Source organism: Littorina saxatilis, linkage group LG14, assembly GCF_037325665.1.
Source record: "Littorina saxatilis isolate snail1 linkage group LG14, US_GU_Lsax_2.0, whole genome shotgun sequence".
Lineage (NCBI taxonomy): Eukaryota > Metazoa > Mollusca > Gastropoda > Littorinimorpha > Littorinidae > Littorina > Littorina saxatilis.
Genome location: NC_090258.1, coordinates 7,045,009 through 7,055,864, shown reverse-complemented (window position 1 = coordinate 7,055,864; position 10,856 = coordinate 7,045,009). Strand labels below are relative to the sequence as shown.

At 42.4% G+C, this 10,856-nt stretch overlaps 1 long non-coding RNA gene across 1 annotated transcript; it reads right to left on the bottom strand.

The window, feature by feature from the left end:
- Positions 1–376: 376 nt before the first annotated feature.
- Positions 377–9,196, bottom strand: LOC138947018 (uncharacterized). The gene is made up of 3 exons (XR_011449515.1): positions 8,976–9,196; positions 6,984–7,130; positions 377–2,602 (listed from the first exon to the last, which is right to left on the bottom strand). It is a non-coding gene; the product is annotated as an uncharacterized lncRNA (long non-coding RNA).
- Positions 9,197–10,856: the final 1,660 nt, after the last annotated feature.

The window sequence follows — 10,856 nt, the reverse complement described above, 5'->3', positions numbered from 1 at the left end:
TTTTAAAAACTTTCAGCAATTTTCAACCTTATAAATCTATACTATAGATACATCAAAAGAAATTTGGTCAGACATGGGATTCAGAAAAAGTGATAATTAAGGGAAAAAAAAGTGGGGGTCTGGGGGCCGCAGAAGGCCCCCAGTAGGGTCCAGGGGCAACGCCCCTGGTCGGGGTCTGGGGGCTTCACCCCCAGAAGCTGAAGGTTTTTAGTATTTTAGACACACAAAAATGGCCCTGAAATGCATATTTCAGCTTAATCATAGCCCCCCCCCCCCCCCCTCCCTTTCTCTTCCTTCCCATGTTTCTCAAATTAATTTTACGCTAAAGACTCAAAATAAGGAGGAGAAAGAGAGAGAGAGAGAAAGAGAGGCGGGGATGGGGGGGGGGGTGGTGGCGTGTGACGGTGTGGTTTCAATGTTCTTACCTTGTCGGTGCCAAACGACTCCAGTGACTGATTACACGACTGGGTTTTCAGGATAGTCAGGTGCTTGTTGCTTTTCAAGTGGCTTTTGAGGGCAGTCTTTCCATTGGAACCGTAGTTGATAACATTAACATCGTTGCACAAAGTGCACTAAGCTTTTCCCGGCAAGTTGATTTTAGCAAAAGCATCGCCAACTTTCAGTTTCACGTCTTGTGTCTTCTGGCCTTTCTCGTATTTCCAGCTCAATGATACAACTTCATCGAGCCAGTCGAATCTCAGAGATTTTTCTTGTACTTCTGCTGGTCAATTTCCCGGGATAGAACGGTTTCGTCTCGCTTTAGCTTCCTCATCATTTTGGCAAGTGGCTCGAAGCGATGTAAAAATGGCGCCGAATCATTCTCATACGGTATGCTTTAGCTTATACTGAATCCCCGATAGCTACGTTGAAACGGTGACTGTAGGAGACAAAGACACAGAGCGCGTTCCCATACGGATCGACCAGCAACAGTCTGACCGTTTTAGGAACCAACCGTTCAAGAATAGTATGGAATGGAGCGTCGCGATCAGCGGACCGGCCGAAAAACTTGGGTCTTTACCTACATATATCCCAACATTTTCTCAGCGGATTTGCACGAATCTCAAGAATGATCCCTGGAGCCTAAAAATTTACGGAATTCCGTAATTTTACGGAAGAATCCCATGTCTGTTTGGTGCAATTAAACAGGTAACCTAATGGCAAATCATTGTGTAAAACTTTCTTTACAACTTTCTTTCACAAAGTGTACATATTTTTTTTTTTTTTTTAGCAATATTGTTTTCGTGGTGCAGTACCTGTGTTTAAAAATAATAAAATACACAGCGGACATAATTTCGCTTTATTTGAATGACTTTCCACTTTACAAAGATTGGTTTAGAATTAGAGCGCAGATTTAAACCAATTTGAAAAAAACAGTTGCTTATACCTTCTACCATGCTTGGTACTTTGAACAAACTTTATGATTGTTTTTGAGGCTTTCATTGTTGCAGCCCAATGCTGCTCAGTGCAAATTAACTTTTTTGAAGGCGAAGTGTCTGCACCCAGACACATCCTTACTCTGAGGTCTCAAAGCAAACCCGCAAATTGAGGCACACCTCCCAACGCCATGCAAGATATTGCAGATTTATTGCACGATTACGTGGCTGGAGCGGATAGGGCAAGTAGCCTAATAAGTTTACAATTTAAAACGAATGCTTCTTTCATTGACAAAAGCAGTAATCATGTGTCAAAACACTGGATCGGCTTTGGAATGCGCTTGTAAATAAAAGTAGACAATGAATTTTTCTTGTGATTCCACTGACCAATCTGCTTGTAGTCTGGACAATCAAGCGTACAAAATATGGCAAAATCGTATGGGTTCACAGGTCTGCTATACACTTCAGGTTTGGGGTGTCCACAAGCTAACTTTTTTTTTACTCGAGCATGTTGGCAACGAACTGGAGAACAACATCTGACCATGTTGATTGGTGGGTGGCCCACTCCGAGGGTCAATGCGCTCCGTTAGTTGCACGAGCTGTTCCTCAGAGAGGGGGCAAGCCGTGGCAGGCACATCCTAACGACTGTCTGGCAAAGGATGGTCCTCGATTATCGATTGAAGGCTTCTCCCTTTCCAGAAGTCCTGTACTGCTGTGGATGTGCTGGCTCGTCTCTCCAGCATCCCCCTGAAGAAGAGCTGCAGGGGAGTTCTGTTGCGCTCTGTCCTCAGGGGTTGGTGGTTCTTCTGTTCCACAATCCACTGTAGGGACCGGTTCGGCAGAAAAACATAGTGGAGGGCCCACAAGTGAATGGGATTGTCCATGTTCAGTATCCCCAGACCACCTTCTGCCTGTGGTGTTCTCATTGCAGTAAACAGGTCATGGTAAGGGTTCACCACATCTTTCCAGACGTCGAGCCAGAGACGCTCGATCCTTTGGTTATGGTCACTGCGGCCTTGCATCGCACTGCCTCTCCCTTCTCCCCTGTGTTCATTCATGAGGGCGACGACATCCAGATTCTCGCCACCATGGTCCATGCGGAGTCCAAAGCGTTGGGTTCCACCCAAAAACAGATCCCGAACGGTCTCTGACCTGTTGTTTCGGTGGCATGGAGGAAGGTAGTGGCCCGGCTAAAGCCATCGATTGCCCCATGAATCACCATTTTCCACCTGCAATATAACAAACAGAGATCCGTTTCCATATGTGATTTCACCACACAAATTCTGATTAAAGAGTTATTGGGAAATAAGTACAGGTAACATGCTCAGTAAATATTAAAAAGTAATGGTCAAAGTGCTTTTTCATGACCGAGAATCAAGACCATTATTTTTAATATATATCATTGAGAAAAGGTGTGTAACCCATTTAATCCACCTTTCTTCAATTTTGCAAAGAAATAAATCAAGAAAAGCAATTGCTTTATATGACTTTTCTTCGTCATGTCCATAAGCCTTAAGGGTCTTGTAGGTCTTAAAAGGAGGATTCCACTAACTGCTGGGACTCTAAAATTTGATAAAAATAAGCAAAATTTTGGTAATGTCAGCTGGTTAATAACACATACAATTCAGTGAAATTTAATAAAAATAACTGAGAAAACCGCAATGTAAAGCTTTTACAAACTTGACCCCACTGTGACCCCAAAATGTGACAGGGATCAACCAAACTAGGGTCACGTAGGTAGATGATCAAATCCTTCAAGTGTTCAAAGTTTCAAAGCTCAAGCTTCAAAAACACCTGAGATAACATCAATGTTAAGATATTTTGATTCGAACATGACCCCCTGTGACCCCAAAACTTGACGAAGGTCAATCTTCTTCTTCTTCAGCGTTCGACGATGGCTGTGTCTAGATTCTTTGGCCCGTGATGTTGACGAAGTGGGCTGTGACGAAGGTCAATCAACCTTATGTCGTCTTCTTCTTCTTATGCACTCGTGGTTTGCACGAGTGGAATTTTACGTGTATGACCGTTTTTACCCCACCATTTAGGCAGCCATACGCCGCTTTCGGAGGAAGCATGCTGGGTATTTTCTTGTTTCTATAACCCACCGAACTCTGACATGGATTACAGGATCTTTTTCGTGCGCACTTGGTCTTGTGCTTGTGTGTACACACGGGGGTGTTCGGACACCGAGGAGAGTCTGCACACAAAGTTGACTCCGAGAAATAAATCTCCCGCCGAACGTGGGGACGAACTCACGCTGACAGCAGGCAACTGGATACAAATCTAGCGCGCTACCGACTGAGCTACATCCCCGCCCACAATCTTATGTCAAGTTGGTAGATTATCAAAACCTAGAAGTGTGCGTACTATTAAAGCTCTAGCTAAAAACACATCTGAGATAACATCAACGTTAAGTTTTTATTAAACGAACATGACCCCGCTGTGACCCCAAAATTTGATGAGGGTCAACGAAACTGGGGTCACTTCGTGAAATCATCAAACCCTAAAAGTGTGCAAAGTTTCAGAGGTCTAGCTGTATAAACTTCTGAGATAACAGCTCAACGTTACATTTTTTGTCCTTGGACAGACAGACAGCCTGCCCACAGCACACATAATTATTTTGATCAAGTATTATTCACTCAGCCAGTCTACCTGCACAAGCATGTGATTAATCCATGGTTGAAGAGTTCTGTGAAAATTGCGCAATTCTGCAAACTCTTTATAGCAGTTAATTTAATTTCGAATAAAATAAAGTACATAGTTGTTCTGCTAAGACGATAAGGCAAATATTTTTGCGTTCTTTTCATGTTTAAGTATCTCGGGAAAAAAAGTTCTATTTATGAAGTGAAATATAATTGACCTACAGATTACTGTCTTTTTGAGTCACTTGAGAAAAAGTGACTCTATGTAATCGGTCAGTGTTAGTCTGTCCGGCCGTCCGGCCGGACCGTCCGGCCGCCGTCCGTAGACACCACCTTAACGTTGGACTTTTCTCGGAAACTATCAAAGCGATCGGGCTCATATTTTGTTTAGTCGTGACCTCCAATGACCTCTACACTTTAACGATGGTTTCGTTGACCGTTGACCTTTTTCAAGGTCACAGGTCAGCGTCAAAGGAAAAATTAGACATTTTATATCTTTGACAAAGTTCATCGGATGTGATTGAAACTTTGTAGGATTATTCTTTACATCAAAGTATTTACATCTGTAGCCTTTTACGAACGTTATCAGAAAAACAAGGGAGATAACTAGCCTTTTCTGTTCGGCAACACACAACTTAACGTTGGGCTTTTCTCGGAAACTATAAAAGTGACCGGGCTCAAATTTTATGTGAACGTGACTCATTGTGTTGTGAATAGCAATTTCTTCCTGTCCATCTGATGCCTCATATAATATTCAGAACTGCGAAAGTGACTCGATCGAGCGTTTGCTCTTCTTGTTATTTGTACAAATGCAAAATGGGAACAACTCTATTTTCTACACAAAATATGAGAGTTACTTGCCTTGAGACCTTGTGTCTGGTACAACGTAGATTTTGATTTAGAAAACAACCAAAGTCATGGATCTTATATTGGATTTTATATGTTCAAACCTGAAATGAATAGTGTAAATGCAGTATGTATGAGCTCTTTCCTCTTTCGAATATTTGAGCATTCAGATCTTTTCAGTCACCAAGCAGTGACCACACAGTGTGGTTTCTCAACCTATGAGCTATCGAGGATTCAGACTGGTTGCTGGGTGGTTATTTGTTAGGACTAGGTAGCTTGGTATTCACCGAAAAGTATTCCCCCCTCTGCTTATTTCTCTGTTAACTTGAAGGGGTGTTTATTGTTTAAAAAACACCAAGCAACCAAATTTAAATAACCACCCAGTAGAAATGGTAAGGTATAACCAGAATATGTTTTGTATTCCGTGGGAAATCATCAATGGACCAGTCTTTCATTACATATCCAGAAAATGACAAAATAAAAAGAAAAGAAAAGCAAATACTTGCACACGACTCACCTTCGTTACCCACCTACCCCTTAGAAGACGCCCTTCCTTTTACGATCCCAAACAAGACATTTTCAAGACCCTGTTTCATAGCTGCCAACCCCTGTGAAGCCCAAAGAGTAGCATTTTGGAACTTTCACCCAATGTCAGAGTTGCAATTGGTGTTTATAAGCGTAGCACTCGCATAATCTTAAATTTGAATCGCAAGCCCGCATTTAAAATGCCATCAAAAACGTTTGTAAGATTCTGAGAGCTCTACGACATTACAACCGTCTAAACATAGTTCAATGTCACACGCTTTCCTTCTTTGCCACTACTAAAGCAAACGTATGCAAGATTGTATGTTACACGCTTTAGGAGCATGGCAAGAACGGATTCAAACTCAAAATCGTCACTCCAAAAAAACATAAAATGCACACACGACTTTTATTTCTCCTGCTGTTATCGTTTCTTCTCTTTACAGATTCTTCAACGCTCAGAATACTGAAAACGGCACCCTAGACGACAGTACTGTTTCCATACGCGAATTTAACTTCCCTTGGAAAGTGGTTCGCTCAGGAGGCCTGTTTGTCTGACACTATAAGGACAGAGTTCTGAACATAGATGACAAAGATTCCGGAATGAACAAACATTTTGCGGATGCAGACACAGAAAGACGTCATGAAGAATGCGATGCTTCAAAAGATACAGACTGTGACGATGACTGTGACGTCATTCCCATATAACGAGACGTCATTCACAGTTGTTCGGTCACTTCCGTCAAAAAGTAGATTTAGACAATCAACGTAATCTCGTGTGGAAGAAAACGTCTGTCACACAACCCAAGTCGGAATAGCAGGTATTATTACCTATACACGCAAAGTCTGTCAAATTCTTCGGCAAAAATCGTTGAAAATGATTTGCCCGCATCGGCGTGGAACTTGCACCATAATCTTCACCACCCTTACGTTTCCCCGTTTTTATCCTGTCTCCCTCCGTTTCCACTTCTAACACCGTCACTGTGCACAGCTTACAACTTAACAAGTGCATTGCATATTCTAATCAAATTCACAATTGGCGCATAGAGTCACCGGAAATGCGAATGCTTGCAATAAAATTCACGATTTGCTAAGCAAGTCACGTGGACAATATCGAGTCATAACGGAGTGGTTCCCAGCCATCGGTACTCGACTAGTTATGCAATGTTCATTGTTGATTGTCAAGCAATAAGTGAACATTTTGCACGCTTGTCATTTTTTTTTTTTTTTTAGCGTAGCAGCTCAGGGCTTAGAGTAGCAGCGTAGCAATTCCTGCAAAATCGGAGCATGCTGCGCCAAAATCGTAGCAATTGGCAGGTATGCTGTTCTCTAAGATATTCTGCTCATAACCTCTGTAAGTTTACCCCCATTATAAGACATTATTATCTCAGGGTTATGTAGGTCTTAAAAGAAAGATTCCAGCGTCATAAAATAATGTTTAAGAGAATTCCTTATGCCACCTGTATCAATCCACTCAAATTCCATGTTCAAACTGGCACAACCCCCAACATCCTCCCCACCACCGGACACACACTCACATTCACCAAATTTTGAAAAGGATTTTTTTGTGCCCAGTGTATGTATTTGTAGCTGTACTCACGATATCAACTTGTGGTATCCGTCTAGATGCCAGAGAGCGTTTGGTCCTGATACTTGGTACAGACGACGTCTCGTGGGCCTCAACGCCAAAGCTCTGACAGCTACTCCACCAGGATCAACCCGCTGGATGGCTCCCCGTACTCTGTGCCTTTGTGGAGCGTGTAAGAATACAACTTATTACACTAACGTGACATACCACTCATGTCATAACAATACCATTCACTCTACATTGCATGTGTAAAGAGGTCTTGTCTGACAAGGACCTCCAATACCGAAACAAGCGTCCTTCTTTGAACACTCGGAAGAATTTTAAGAACGTAAACACCACACCAGTGACATTTCCTTGCTTTGACATAAAAGATTACACGAGGCATTCGGAGATATCCAGGTTCAATTTTTAAGCTTCTTCAATCTGGGCGCTTCGACAAAGGGACATTTACAGCAATGAACATGCAACAGTATGTACAGGGTCCCCACTGGTTTTTAGAAACAAAATTCCATGACTTTTCCATGAGCCTCAATAACATTTTCCATGACTAGATCCACAGGTCGCCATTTCGAACACGCAAACTTTTTACGTCTTGTCACTGCCAGTTTTGACACTGGCTTGCTTTGCACTGAATTTGAGTCAGTTTCTACGCAGTGTCTCTTTGACAAGCAAGTCAAGCATTTGCTACGCAGTCAGATTATCGGTAATGTTTGCTGGTCCTGTCATTTCCACTAAACTGGACCAGCCCACTGTTTGTATCCATCTGCACTTTCGTAAATTCCGTTTCATAACCGTCACTAACACTGTGACTTGACGAACTGTCATTTTTTTTCACCGCGATACACAGTTCATTGCGAAGATCTTCCTTGGTAATTCGTTCCAATTCCGCATACTTTTTGTTGTCAGAAAACACTCGAAAGAAAGCTGGCGTGCTAAGGTTAATTTTTTTTTTCTTTCTTATTTATGTTAAATTCCATGACTTGAATTGAAATTCCATGACTTGAATTGAAATTCCATGACTTTCCAGGCCTGGAAAATTAAAAATCAAATTCCATGACTTTCCATGACCTGTACGAACCCTGTATGTAGGATAAACAGAATACTACATGGCTTCCTGTTTGATACCAGTTTTTACACTAGTGTTTTGAAATATTGTTCGCAGTTTAATATTTAAAAGCACAACTTGTGTAAAACTGGTATTTCATAGGAAACCATATAGTATTCTCTATGTGGACACAATGTCACAGGCTTACCCACTAAAGTTCTTTAGGAGCTTCTGACATATTTGCCTTAAAACAACATGCAAAATAACTTGTGGAATTCAAAGCACCATGCCGCATTAGTGGCCCAATTAGAGCTGCAGACTATTACGCTTTCGATGTAGCATGCTACTTGTAAAACAGAAATGCTACTTCGTTATACAGACACTCTACAATGTTCATTTGTTCCTGCTGCTGTTTTCTTGTCTGAACACAGTTATTGCAACATTTGTGTCTTGACATATAAACATGTAGGTGCAGTGGATTATAAGATGATGCAATACTTAAAGATAAACCCATTTGCTACACTATAAATTCAAGATTGCTACACATGAAGCTTCATAGGGGCTGACAGCTCTGCATCATACCCTGCACATAAATCTTACTGACTGAGTTGATGAGTATTTACACATTGCACACCTCCCACATTGAAGTAAACATTGAATATCTTCAGTTAATCGAAGTACACTTAAAGATGAAGTTCTCTCCATAGGAATACTGTGCATCACCCTTGCATGTAAGTGAACTCAAAGTACTATGTGAACAGAACAGAACCAATTCTGGTCTGTTTGCAACCGCATGAACGCAGGAAGAGATCATTGTCAGATTGAATTACAATTGGACGCTTCCTTTTTGAAACTTTTCAGTTGTGTCATTGTGGATTGACGCCCCGGGCCCCAGATCCTGCGTTTAACTTTATCCTCGACGAACAAAACAACAGGCACCAATTGGGTGGCCGCCTCACCTGTGATTGTGTTGACCAGGTTGGCAACCGAGCCAGACAGGGTAGAATTGCTGGTACCGGTTGTCATCGATCCCGATGTTGAGGCGATGGCCTCACGATCACCCGAAACAGCTTCTTGCAGACGTTGGTTGTCTTTCTGGAGCGAGACAATGGCCACTTGCCGCTCCCCCAGCCTGCGTAGTTCTGCCAATACCGCGGCCAAAGCAGTGGCGCTTTCTTCCCCTCCTGCTGTGGCTAACTCAAACCCACCGGGTTGTCGCTGCGAGCTGTCTGGTTGCTGGCCCTCGGCCGACCTGCAGCGGCTCGGGTCACTTCGGCTACCCGCCTTGACGCTGCCCTCCTGGGAGGCATATTCCTGTGCATAAAAAACAGGATATGTGAACACAGCCTTATTTGTCAGATTACTGAGAATTACACATAAGCCTTGAACTTGTCTGCTGCTCCTTGCAGGAGTTAACAACTCCTTCACTGTTCAGCCTGTAAAAGGTGTTTAATATCCCATACTTCTGAAGTTGTCACCAGATTTTGGGAGTCTGAATACACAACCAAGAAATTGATTAAAATCTGGCCCAAAGTACTTCAAACCAATTGTGTTTTCTGTGTCAAACTCAAATCCTGGCACCCAGTACCCCCACCAAACGAGTTTGGAATCTCTGAGGCTCAATACATTTATGACAAACAGAACACCAACAGGAAATTACATCATGGTTCTCTGAACTGTCACACACCAACATAATACCTGGCTACAAAATCCACATACTAACTAATGTTGGAATCTCTGAGGCCCTATAGCTTAATTTGACAAAAAGAACAACAGCGAACCATGTTTTCTGATTCTCTGAAAAATCAGCCCCACCATGAAATATTACCTAGCCCACTGTCAGTCAGTCCGCAGATCATCAAGTGGATTATCGACTTCCTGGTGGGTCGATCTCAGTACGTGGCAGTAGACGGGGTCATCTCAGACAGCCTCGAGATCAGTACAGGGAGTCCACAAGGCTGCTGTTTGTCTCCGACAATCTTCACCCTGTACACCAACAACTGTAGAGCCACCAATGGCAAACTTTCGAAGTTTGCTGATGACTCAGCTCTGGTAGGCCTGATACAGAATGATGATGACACAGTGTACAAACAGGAGGTGGACAAACTAGTAGAGTGGTGTGACCAGAACAGCCTAGACCTCAATGTGGGCAAAACAAAAGAGATGATCACAGACTTTACAATACAATACAATACAATACAATAACTTTATTAATCTCTAAAAGAGAAATTACATTGCTGAGCGTTTGTGTCCGTAATAATAACATACATAAAACATTCAAAAATAAACTTTGTTCTTTGTCCTGAGAAAATATAGCACATTGGTTATCACATAAGAAAGTATATTAAAAATAAATTAACATGCATTCACCATCAACAATGCACACAAGAAAGTCAGCACCTTGCCGGTTATCACATATTGTCTAGGAGAGTAGAATGCAAAACAAAATCAACAATACTGAAACAATACAGCACACTGACCCCGTGCATCAGAGCGACAACACCAGCATCTACCGCCCCACCTGAGAATTGAAGATGTGAATTGCAGATGGAATGAACGAATTTCTGTAGCGTGTGGATCTTGCGGTTGGTTGTCTGAATCTGTTTGCTCCTGTCTGTCCGTCTACTGTCAAATTCCGGTCTGAGTGGGTGCGAGTCGTCAGCCAAAATCTTCTGTACCTTGTCAGTCAGTCGTCGTTCATGTGTTGATGTGAAATTGTCCTGCTTCCTCCCAACCACCCCACTTGCTTTCCTGATGAATTTATCTAATCTATCCCTGTCTTGCTTGTTGATGTTGCCACCACCCCACACACACGGAGCCAAAGTACAACACACTATTGC